The following is a 13,239-nucleotide window of genomic DNA, read 5'->3' as shown; positions in this document are numbered from 1 at the left end:
TTTTGAATCTTGCGTTTCAATACCCTTTTGCGAAATTTTATAACCGAGATATTTAAGTTCTTTAGTTGCGAACTTGCATTCTGAGGCGTTAATTGTAAGACCGGCCTCTTAATAATTTAAAAATTTCTTCTAGATCATTAATATGTTGTTCCAACGTACTACTCGTTATAATTATATCATCTAGATAGATTAAAGTTGATTTTCCTAGGACAGGCTTTAGAACAATGTCCATAGCTCTCTGGAATGTTGATGGGGCCCCACATAACCCAAAGGGCATGCGTAAAAATGCATAAGTGCCAGATTTTGTTATAAACGCGGTTTTATGTATGTCTTCGGGTCTCATAGCTATTTGATAGTAGCCAGACGTTAAGTCCAAAGTAGACATGTATCTTGTCGATTTGATTTGTCTAATAATTTCCTCTATAACCAGCAAAGGGTAAACTGGGGATTTAGTAATACTATTTAGTTTTCTGTAATCGATAGCAAACCTCCAAGCCCTTTTATCCGAAGGAGGAAACTCGTTCTTTTTCCTACATAGTACGACTGGACTCGCGTACTCACTATTTATGGGCGTTATTATTTGATTCTTTAACATCTCCTGAATATGTTCTTCGATGATTACGTCTTTTTGTTTGTCATAACGATAAGGTTTAGTCCTACAAGGTTTTTCGGCATTTAATTGTATCTGATGCGTAACTATTTGGCAACTACCAGGCTTTTCTGAAAACAAGTTAGAAAAATTACTCACCACTTGCTGGATGGCTTGACTTTCATGATCATTCAGATGGCTAAATTCAACTTGCGGTTTCTCCACAGGTTCCACCACCCTCTGGTCCATCTCCAGCACCACGGAACTGTCTTGAAAATTCAGCTTGGCCCTCGCGGCCCTTAAAAACTCCATACCTAAAATAAGAGGATTTTGCAGATTCTTCACTACAAAAATTAATACTTTGAGGCTTTCCTCTTTTACCTGTATGTTTAATGATAATTTCCCGATGCAGTGACAGGTTTTTCCTTGCGCCGCTATAATTTCCGTATTTTTGGTTTTAAATAATCGTACCCTATGAAAATTCTTTTTGAAGAATGTTTCGCTCATAAAATTTCCTTCTGCTCCTGTATCGATGAGGGCTTCTACTGGTACATCGCCAACGAGGACTTGTATAATTGGTAGATGTGAGTTTTTCACGATGACGTATTTAAATGTCTTTTTGAGGGTTTTTTTAAAACTTTCGGGGTCTGGACCCTCGCTTTCACAGGCTCCTCTACTCGTTTAAAGCTTTCCTTTCAATTTGTGCCTTCTGGATACACGGATGTTTATTTTCGAATTTTCTTTTTGGGCCTTGACCTTCGAGGTTCGATGAGTTAGCTTAATAGCTCTTTTCCCCATAAGAGCGATTTGCATTTCTGGTTTGCTCATTTGAAGATTTCCTTCGGGTACTTTGAAAATACGATACCCCTCTAGCTTTTTCCGCTATTCTGCGATTTTGAAAGTTCACCGCCAATTCGAAGAGCTCCTGCAATGTGTTTGGGTTTCTAATTTCGAAGTAGTCTTGAACAGCAGGTAACAATCTTGGTAAGATTATTTCAATAATCTCCGCATCGGGTTTCTTCCCATACAGCATATCCGTCAGCTTAATTTTTCGCAAAATAAAGTCCGTCAACTCTTCTATATCCCGTTGATAGAAAATATATAGTTCGGCTTCTAGCTTTGCTCGATCTTTCACTATGGGGAAGGCCTTTACTAACGATTTTTTGAAATTTTCAAATGTATATGTCTGGCTTCCAAATTCCCCTAATAAAAATTTGCCTATATTTTTCCACCATAGCGCGGCCTGTCCTTTTAGTGCGGATGTGGCGATGGCAACTTTTTGTCTTTCAGGCACAGGGTAGAGCTGAAAGTGATTTTCTAGGCCTTCTAGAAATATCGCCACCGAATTTTTTCCGTCGAAATTGACGTTTGGCTTGATTGACGCTCTCAAAGTCTGGACCAGGTATCCAAATCCTTCCAATTGGCTTGCCATTTCTTGGTGTTGTGCAGCGGTTTCCATCCGATTTTCGGCCATTCCTGTTCGATAAGTGTTCGGGCGCCAATGTAGAGTTGCGCGCCTCCAACTTGCACGCAACCAAGGGGTGACTGTTGAAACTGGAAAATAGACAAAGTCTTGCTAAGGGTTTAAGTCCCTTTTTATTCAACGTAATAAATTACAAGTGTGTGCTCTTGATGCTCACAAACTACGCCGACCCCGCGGTAAAATAAAAATAAGAACCTGAAAAGAAAATAATAACAAGACTCTAACTACGAGGCTCTCTAAAAGTAACTACCCTCACCGCGTTTTACAATACCGCTGCTAATTCAGCAAACTTTGAATATCACGTTGAACAATTAACAATTCTCCTAGGCAAGCACACAGGCCGAAACGCGGGGTTCTTCAATTTCTGGCTAACTACCTCCGCGCTCGTGAAGTAAGAACAGCACACCTCGAACTCGTTTCCTTTCTATTTAACTCAGAATACTTCCGCTGATAATTTGAATCCTTGCGCGTTCTACTAAAATTTACATACTCTGGCATTGGCAGTTCCAGGGGAAAGTAAGGCTTGACAGGAAAGATAGTTTAAACTTAAAATAAATATAAACCGTACAAGAACACTAAAAAATTAAGGAGGCAATGAGGCTGTAACACAGATTTCTTCTTAAAACACACCAATAATATTTTCAGATTTTTTCCGGCGCATTCACGAATATTCACGGACGTTTTGCAATTCATAAATTGTGAATACGTAAAATTAAACGCAAGATTTCATAAGTCATCTTTAACCTCAGTTAAGAACAGAAGGTGTTTGACAAAATGCTACAGGCTTTATTATGGAAAAACTTTCAAGAACCATCTTTCAAAAAAGAAGTGCTTTCAAGAAAGACATTTTGAGGCGAATCGACTCTCTAGGAAATTATTATTAAGAAAATGGTCACATCATGGGAATTAGTTTTTATAATAGTTATATAACAACTATATCAAAACAGAAGTATGCAGTTTGATGTGGATTCATATCTGAAGGAAATTATTACTGAATCCTTTCAAAGTACAATAGAGCTGTGAGGCCTAAAAGAAGAAATGAATTTGCAGTTTTATTCACTTGATAACAGTGGGTCTATAAATGTTTAAATGTACGATAGTTAGTGATGTGAAATTCTTCGGCTGGATATGAAGAAGGGCAAGATATGGCATTTATTTAAAGCAAAATTCATTGAAAAAAAATTATGCCTTGCGGTGACACAGCACAGATTAGGATATCTCTTTACCAGTTAGTATTTAGTTACAAGATTTATTTAATCACATACTAAACAAAAAGTACCGCTTTTACACCTGGAAGGCTAACTTTCTTACTCAAAACTAATTTTTAATTGTGATTTGTTTAACGCGGATAATAACTAATAATTTCTTAATCAAATATATGTAAATCTTCAAGCCTCTGAGGAACAAGATAACTTTTCTTTTTACTTCCTTGAACAAAGTAAAAAAGGAAGGATTCCAATGGCGAAAATTTCGGATATCATATTTCAACGAAAATATCCATTTTGACCTGTATCGATTGCAATTTAACGATGTTTTTGCGTGAAATCTGTACGTGAGAACAGAATAAAGGACTCTTTTTCCCTAAAAAATTATAAAATGTATTTAATATGAATTCTGAAAAGATTTTTTTCGTGGCATCTGTACGTACGTAGGTACGTATCTCGCATAACTCAAAAACGAGGCCTTAGAACGTTGAAATTGTGTATATAGGACTGCTATAACACGCTGATGTGCCCCCCTATTTTTGTTGCAATCGGCCGCATCAAAAGTATTTAAATATATGTATATATATATATATATATATACTATATATATATATCTACTCTATTACTCTGCTCAGTGCGCTCAGTTTCCCTATGTTTCTTGCATTTTTGCGAAAGATAAAAACCGTCACATTTAATATAGCGGGATAGTGTCTATACGCCGGCTGGGTGTAACGAAAGCTCTGGAAATTTTAATTACAAGAAAGCAATTTATTTATCAATGAACATGATAAAAAGAATGTATTATCGATGAATAACCGAGCATTACTGATGAATATGATAAAAGAATGTATCTTCACTTTACTTTTGAAGCTAAACAATATTTTAATAGAAAATTATTTTCCATTTGATTACAGCCAAAATCGTCACTAAAGCCCAGTGTTTGTATATTAAAATTAACAAGCAAAGAAATTAAAGACCCAAAAATTGAAGAAATGACAAGTGAAAGAATTTAAGAGAAGAAGAGAGGATGAAAGAAAAGCAATGAACGTAACTTAGAAGAAAATACCATTCACGCGGAAGCAGTATTTTAGGCCAGAAAAGAATGAGAAGATATATTTTTTACCCAAAACAAAACAAAACAAAACTGAAATTCTTATGGGAAGGGAATAGTCTTACGCCAAACAAACTGCCAATAAAGTCAAACAAATTATGAAGGGTTTTAATATCCCAATACACCATTTTGTATTTATAGAAACAATATAAAATATAACTCAAATACTCGATGTCTTGGCGAGTTTTATTACTGATTCCAAAGTCGTTTCAGTTAATCTTTTTGAATGAATAAAAAATATTCCTAATGACTGTTATGATTATTTTCTTACTCTTCCCTTTTACTAACATAGTAAACTAATACTCTCCCTGTACCAAGGATTTAATTTTTATGGCGATTAATATAGGTAAATTTTAAAAATTCCCAAACGTGTTTAAGAAATGTGATTATTAATTACGAGTTATTGCTATCCTTACGTCTGTCGAGTTAAAAATCACATTTTCTGTAAGCGATCTTTAGCACTAATGTAAAAATATATTCCCCTTGATATATCTTGGTTCTCTGCACTATAGTAGGCCCATTTTGAAATTTTGCTTACATATGCTGTCCCAGAGGGAAAAAGAATATTCAAGATAAATTAATATTTAAAGTTTAATTTGAGCAATACATTCCATAATATAAAAAAATCAATTGAAAAGTTTTAGATAAATATTTAGGAAATCAATAAAAATAATTTGCTTTCCACTTCATGTCAAGTCCGTTACCTTGAGATTATTTAACCCTCAATTAGTTTGTAAATCAGCCTAAAGGGGGAGCAGTACATATTCAAAGTAGTCAAACTTAGCTTGACTAGTTTATCTATGTCACTGAATATGTACTGCCCTTTTTAGACAGATTTTGGGTAAAATAATCTCAAGGTAACGAGTTATTTGACATGAAATGGAAGACAAATTATTTTTCTATCCATTTGTTAAAGAAAAAAAAAAACTTCTGTAATTTTTATCATGAATATAACACACTGATAGTTCATATTTAAAATAACCAAACTTCTTTATTTAAAAAAATAAATTAGGTTATAAAACAAAGAGACTAAATAACATAAAACTTGAAAGGAACAGGTATTTTTGCGTACGATCACACTTTTTTAAAATTTATATCTAAAAACTGGCGATTATATTATATTTAAAAATGTAGAAATATATTTATAGTCATCTTCATGCAATGCATTGCTCAAATAAATTTATCTTGAATAATATATAAATATAATTTATCTTGAATTTTCCTCCTTTTCTTTTGGGACGGCATATGTAAGCAAAACTTGAAAATGGGGCAGTACCATTCATCTTTAAGACTAGCCAACGGCCAGAGAGTTCACACAAATCAGGCGGATTTCTTCTGAATTTGATTCTAATAAAGAGATGAGATGTTTTTACATTGTTGTAACGATACTAGAGATGTTTACTGTAGATTTATACGTGTCCGTTATGGGATTTATAAAGTACACATTTTAAATCGTATCCAAATCTATACAGACGTAGGAAGATTCTAACTTAAAACAGCGTATTATTAAATTATACGCATTTTTTCCTGCATTTCATTTAAACGTTTTCCTCGAATTTCATTACAGATATATTTCTCATTCAATTAATTCAGTTCTCACTTCATGACAAGGTAAAAATACATGAAACCTCAAAATATCTTTCATAAAAATTGAAAAATATAAAACATAAATACAGTTAAAACAATTTAAAGAAAAAATTTTACAATTAAAATAAGAGTTTCTTCGCAAAAACAAGCAATTCGTCCAGCGTGCACGAAGACAGATTTTTCGGTGCACAAAACTGAAAGCTTACTTTTGATCTCACTCGACAAAAAGACACTGGTGGCGTAGAAACGGACTTAATTTGTTGCGCACTCTGAGTCAATATATGAGGTAATATAATAACTTAAATATTAATTCCCGAATGGATTAGCATTTATCGTGATTTAATTCGCAATAATAAAAGCAGACGTTATCTTTGTTTTTGCGAAGCTTAGTTTCTCTAGATTGCCAAAGAATCCACTATTCTGCTAAGTTTCAAATGTAAACAAATAAGACTGCTATGGTGAACAAAAATTAGGCTTACCCGCAATTAAACAACTTTTAAATTGCTGATAATTTTGCAATTATTGCATGTAGGCTAACTAAAGGAATAAAAACATTAACCGGAAGTAGAAACAACATAATTCAATAATTTTTAAAGCAAAAAATGCGCAACTTACTAACATATAAGAATAAAAAAACTGAGCTCACTGTAATAGTGGTCACTGAGCCGAGTAACAGAGTGGGTATATGTATATAGATTTTGGTGCGACCGATTGCAATCAAATCGACCGATGCACAACTACATATTATAGCAGTCCTATTTACAAAATTTAAACGCTCTGAGGCTACTCGTTTTTGAGTTACGCGAGATACATACATACATACGCACGTACGTACAGACGCCACGAAAAAAATCTCGTTTAAATACATTTTAAATCAGTTTATGATTCGTTTAGGAAAAAAAAGAGTCCTTTATTCTGTCCTTACGTATAGATGTCAAGCAAAAACATCGTTAAATTGCATTGGATAGCGGTCAAAATGGAAAATTTCCTTGAAATATGGTATCCAGAATTTTTCGTGATTACAATACTTCCTTTACTTCGTATAAGGAAGTAAAAATGCTAAATATTTGTTAAAACATGCATACAGAAATGACGTAAAGAAGCAAAATTCATATTTAGACTTGTTTTCTACCTTAAACCTAAAGGCTGGTTTAAGGCAGAAAGAAGTTTTTATTGGTCACAATGGGTATTTTAAACATACTTAAGTTAGTTAAGTTAAACTAGTTAAATGTTAAAACTTTCATAATGACATCTAGTTAAATATTTGCAATAAACTGAAGTAACCACTAAATTAATTAATTTAATTTTAAACTAGAAAGAAATATGCGAAGACTTCCCAAAAGAAATAAATCTTGAGAATAAATAATGAAAACCTATTATCTTTTATGTATTACATTTTTTTGTTAAATATATAGAAAAAATACATATTTGAATGTAATTAATTATAAACTTCTTCGCTTCTTACTACACCTTTCAGCTTCAATACCATGTGGCATTTCGATTTTCATAAAATTTGCATGCTTGGAGGAAAATTATTAGAAAGTGTCATCAATTTGTAGATCAGTCTGGTTCTTTTCGTAGATTTATTAATTTTTAACTATGGATAAAACTGTTCATATGTAAATGTACTCAAAAACAAAGCTATTATTCTTATTGCAAAATTCGTAACTGAGGATATTTATCTTTAATATAAGTACTAACACAATTTAATCAAATTTGTATCTTCAAATTATAGAATAAGATTAATATCACAGTCTACATTAATTAGCTCCACTTCTAAATTTTCCGGTCTGTTATTCACGTTCATTTTTAGTAATGAGGATGGTATAAAATTTTATTCGAAACCTATAATCTCTCAGACCTTGGGCAATTTTATGCGGCTTTATGAAACACTGCTTCGGAGGAAATTTTATTTATTTTATAGTTGAAGACCACTATTGTATAACAGACAAAACGACACTGGAAACAATAAAAAAATATTTACGTACAGGAACATTACTTCTAAAGTACAGGATAAAGTGATAACCACTGGACACACGGATTTAATTTCTCATCAACGTGAGCCTGCAGGAAACTAAGTTAAGTTTGTAAGAGTAAAATAGTTTGTTAAAATATTATAAGATTTGCAGCGATTAAAAGTTTAAGAAATGTACTTATAGGAAGAACTCCAATTCGAATCTTAGATGGTGAAATTAATGCTACTTTGAATTCTCGGTGGAAATTCGGAATTTTTATTTCAGATTTAAAAAAAAAAAAAAAAAAAAAAAAAAAAAAAAAAGAACTCACGTGATCTCTAAGAACTAATTGGATTTACAATCAATAAAAATCGAATAAAAATATTATTGTTGTTGTAACTTATCTTACTTGTCTGACAGTAACATCGGAAAATGACCGCGAAATAATCGCTGTAAGAAGAGCAAGATTGAGCTTGTCGTCGGCAAGAACTTTCAACACTATACAGGTGACAGTACGACTTTGCTCAGTTCCGCTCCCTCCCCCCCAAATCTGATGCAGAGCACCCAGGAGGAACGGTCCGAAGGTCTCCCACCCATCTTCCCTTCCCACCAATCTCGAAAAGACTTTCGGCTCACCGCATATTTAGAGTGCAGGTGCCTCAGAAACACTACACATTTACAAACATCGATGCCTTCTCCGGGATTCAAACCCGAGCCCTTCGGTATGGCAGTCAGCGTCATTAACCACTGTCCCTGTAGGGTGGCATAAAAATTGTTTTATGCCATAAGTATTGCTATATAAGCTTTATAAGAGCACTGCCCAAACGGTATAGTGGTCAGAGGAGACTGAATGCGATGCCGAAAGGCCCAGGCTCGAATCCTGGAAAACACATGGATGTAAAACTGTCTGTCGTTTCATAGGAGACAAAGGTGGCCGCCTGCTATGTGCCTCCACATTAAAATGGTCACCACTTCTGACCTTAGTACAGGCCATGCGTTACAGGCAAATACCCGCCACTGGAAAAAAAAAATTATTTCAAATTTCACATAATTTCTAAATAGTAGTAATTTATATTAAATTTAATCACTGTGATTTACAGCATACCTGTTAAATAAAAATATTTATAAACATTTGCATCATTACTGTAATTTAAAATATATATTTCTAAAACTGTATATAACGTAACTTCAGTGTAGAATAGTGCGCTACTTATCAGTCAGTTTTTAAGCAACTAATTTGTTTCTTCACCTTTTCTATGCTTGTGTTAGTCTGTTTTTGTGTTACAGTAATAAGGTTACTTATACATAAAAAGAAAATGCTCTCAGGAAAAATGCATAATTTTTTAAATTACTGCTATAATTTAGAACGTTAAGGAAGGAACTTTCGCCCAGTTTGATAACAGTTTATATCCTTATACAAAAATCATTGTGTTCAATCCGATATGATTTTTTGTCCCGGAAACGAAGCTAGTGAAATTAGTGACAATGATACGTGAAAGAGAATTTAAATGTTAAAAAATATAAAGAAAAGAACGAATACTATCGGTTACTTTAGATTAAAGATACTCGTTAAATCAGATAAATGCGACGGCTCACTTGAAACTGAAGGACAAGAAGTTTTTTTAGAGGTACAAACATTTTATTTCAATTATTTGCAACAAACCGCTTTATTACAAACTCATATCTATTTTTAAAATCTTTAAACTACTGTTCTAATCACAGTCTCGCCATAAACTGAGGCGTTGCCACTCCTTTTCAAACAAAGTGCCAACTGAGGCAATTCGCTTACCATAAGTGGCGCAACAAATACTGTTCTTACTTATTTCTTATCAGGAACTGGACAGATATTAAAAACCAGGCTAATTTTTCTGTAATGAAGGATGCCTTTTATTTGAGGACAACGCATGTGAAACTTGAAACATTTAGTAATTTAGTAGATTCTTCATTATTTAATTTCTTTAAATACAATACAAGGCGAAAATATTTTGGGACAACATTTTGACATCAATAATATTTTGTGGCAACATCTAAACAAGACTTTTAGAGTGATTCAATGCAAAGTGCCTTTTCGCGACTAATGGAGCTTCTGGGCAAACGTTCCTTTGGGTTAATAAGCAAATTTATTTTTTCTTCTTTGATCTAAATTTAGCTTCAGTGAATCTAAAGTGAAATTTAGCAATATGACAAATCAATTTCAAATAAACGCAATGGCTTAGTATAACAGGAAGTTAATATACAAGAACTTTACTTAACTAAATGACAACATTGTTTTGGGCCAATCTAATGCGGAGATAAAGGCAGAACTATGCCAAATGTTTCTTAGCCTAGAATTCGAGACCATTCCAATAAAATTGAAATACTTTTTATTATCAAGCTAAGAGTAGTTGAAATTGTTAAAAATTCAGGTCTGAAGTTTTTTATGTCTTCGACAATAAGTTGTTTGCAAAATATAAAGTAATACAAAAGGTAATTCTGCGATGAAGATATGCTGGAACTTTAAAAGACATCTTGCATTGGTACAATAAAATCAAAGTACTTATTCAATAATTCGCAAAAAAAATTATTGTTAAAATGCTATGTCTTTAGTGAAGTCTTTAATATAAAATGACAGCAAATCGCCTTAAAAACACTACTTGGTTTCCTCATCATAGCTCAGATTGGCACAATAGTTCATGTAAACACAAATGTATTTAAATTAACTTTAGTCTTATACTACTTACTTCAATTTCAAGTCTTAACTGAAACTTAACTTTGACTGTCAAGTCTTAACTTTAACATCTTTAAATGAGATTTGTTTGTTACATAAATTTATTTAAAAAGCATAACATTGTTCGTTTTCCTGCAGACATATATGTTGCTAACAAAAGTTTAAGGGCCAAGAAAAAATAACTTGTTGAAATTGACAGTGTTCTTGAGGATCCTGAAAGAGCAAGAACATTATAAAACTAAAAGCCAGTAATCTGTTTCTTCTCTGAGTAGCTGTGGAGAACACTAACAAGGCATTGCATCGCATCAATGAATAATCTGAGGTAACCGCCTCCGTTACTGAAGGAGATATTTCCGGTTGATTAGGTGACATCAAATATTACACAATTCAAGAATATAGATTTTTCTCGGGAAACAGAGAATGTATTAGTTCAGTGAATATTCGAATCTAACATACAATTTTTATATGTATGTGTATGTATGTATATTTCTTGCATTGTTCGTTTCTCTCATATCACTGGCGTCTTCTTTAGACTGAAAAGAACTGGTATTTGAGATGAGTAATATAACTAAGAAATTTCATAGCATATATACATTTCTTATTTATTTTGTTTAACTATTTAAATAATCATTAAAAACATATAAAGAAAATATCTTATATGAATGAATACATGATAGTTTAAAGAATAAAACAGAAATTAATAATTAAGAAAACCCTGAAAGCTTTCAAATTTTATATTACGCCCAAAACACTGTTTTTTTTTTTTTAACATTTGGTGTGTTACCTTTATTTATTAAATATCAAGTTCATCGCTCTTAAAGCACATAAAATTCAGCTCAACAACAATATCATAAAATATTAAAGACAGCATATCTTTAGAATTTTCGATAGACAGTCTCATACGTTAGAGGTTAAAAATGTCTTTTTTTTTTTCGTACAATGTTGTCATTGCTCGCTTTGAAATCTTTGAGTTTGTCAAGAAAAATTTCGTCAAAGTTTACAAAATTTGTAATAGATAATAAAACAAATTCAGAATTCAAAATTCGGGCTTCCAAGTGCCCATTCTCGGTTGGAAGACTACGCTACTCAAAATTTGGTGGCTCTAAGTACCGCTGTTTTTTAACAATGCGAGAAACATTCATGCATTCATGTAGATTCTTCATTATTTAGTTTCATTAAATATAATACATGGCGATAATATTTGGCGGCAACAGTTTGAAGAGTGAATCGACGCAAAATGCCATTTTGAAATTAATAGCCCTTTTGGGCCAATGCCCTTTGGGCTAAAAAAACAAAGTTGATCAGTCTAAGACATCAGACTCAAGAAAGATGGCTCTTAATGGAATGATACTTTTCTGGCACGGTATATCCTGATGGAAATTTGTCCTTTTGTTCTTCCAAGTTACCGAAACGTGCCGAGTAAAAGTAAACAGACGAAGGATTATAAGGTATTTTCTCCCACCTTTCCGCATGCCTTCTTGGTGTATCAAGTACATTCGACGCGTATTTTGGAGGCCAGAGTTCGAATCCCGGTAAGAGTATTGTTCATTTTTCGCGTCTCTAGCATCAAACTTCCTAAGGACTCTACAGTGGCACCCAAACTAAAAGGTGGTGGAGGATAAATCGTGGAGGATTTGTCGATCGCGTCCCCCTAATACCCAATAGCCCTTTAAAAGGGGAATTATATAATTTTATCCCTCCTTTCTGCATGCTTTCGTGGTGTAACTGGAAGAACATCCGAAGCGTATTCAGGAGGTCCGGAGGTCGAATGAAACCCGGCGAGGGAGCTACACACTTTTTCATGTCTCCAGCATAAAAAATCTTTATGACTCTACAGGATAACTGCACTTAATATTTCTAGAGTTTTGCAAGGATTTTCATTTATATGATAACTTATGCTTCTGAAATAGATATTTAATTAGGTTGTTTATTACATCAGAGCATTCCCCACACAATGGATATTTTTTTAGAGGATTCCCTGAGTTAAGTTGGCCCATATTCATGTTACAAATAAAGCCATGAAAACACATTGTCTTCGATAGCTCGGATCAAATTACAAGAGATCTTATCGACTATTTAATTGGCAGACCTCAGATTCAGATGAATAAGAGAACTGGTTTCTTTCAGTTACTGTGCATCTTTACGTAATTTTTTAATTATCCCATAAGGATTTTTAGCATTGTCTTAGTGATTAATGTTATCGTTAATAAGAGACGTAGCCTTTTACAAAGATAGTTAAAATGAAATCTTTATATTTTGCTTTACACCGAAATATCATACGCATGGAAATTTTGGAAGCGAGATAAGAACCAATCTTCAATATGTGTTTATTAATAATATAAATGTATTGGAAGTAAATTATATTAGGGATATCATTAGGAAATTTATGTTAACATTCAAATCTCAATAGTATTTGTCTAAAGAAGATTAATAATAAACATAATGAATATCCTGAAAAATGCACAAAGAAAACAACTCACTCAAACATTCCTCTAATAAATGAATTTTAACAGCTTCTTTGCTGACATATTAAATATATATTGGAAAGTACTAAAAACTTTCAAGTGCTTCATAAAATAGTCAATGGCTTTATCCAGAACAG

At 32.9% G+C, this 13,239-nt stretch overlaps 1 protein-coding gene across 1 annotated transcript in view; it reads right to left on the bottom strand.

Annotated features, from left to right (window-relative positions):
* Positions 1-13,239, bottom strand: part of LOC118181987 (sodium/potassium-transporting ATPase subunit alpha-like) — a 150,885-nt gene that overhangs the window by 127,610 nt on the left and 10,036 nt on the right. The window lies entirely within an intron of this gene.

Source organism: Stegodyphus dumicola, chromosome 5 (genome assembly GCF_044657685.1).
Source record: "Stegodyphus dumicola isolate Sdum_Otavi_A_Nest chromosome 5, ASM4465768v1".
NCBI classification, from domain to species: domain Eukaryota; kingdom Metazoa; phylum Arthropoda; class Arachnida; order Araneae; family Eresidae; genus Stegodyphus; species Stegodyphus dumicola.
This window is presented reverse-complemented; position numbering and strand designations above follow the sequence as displayed.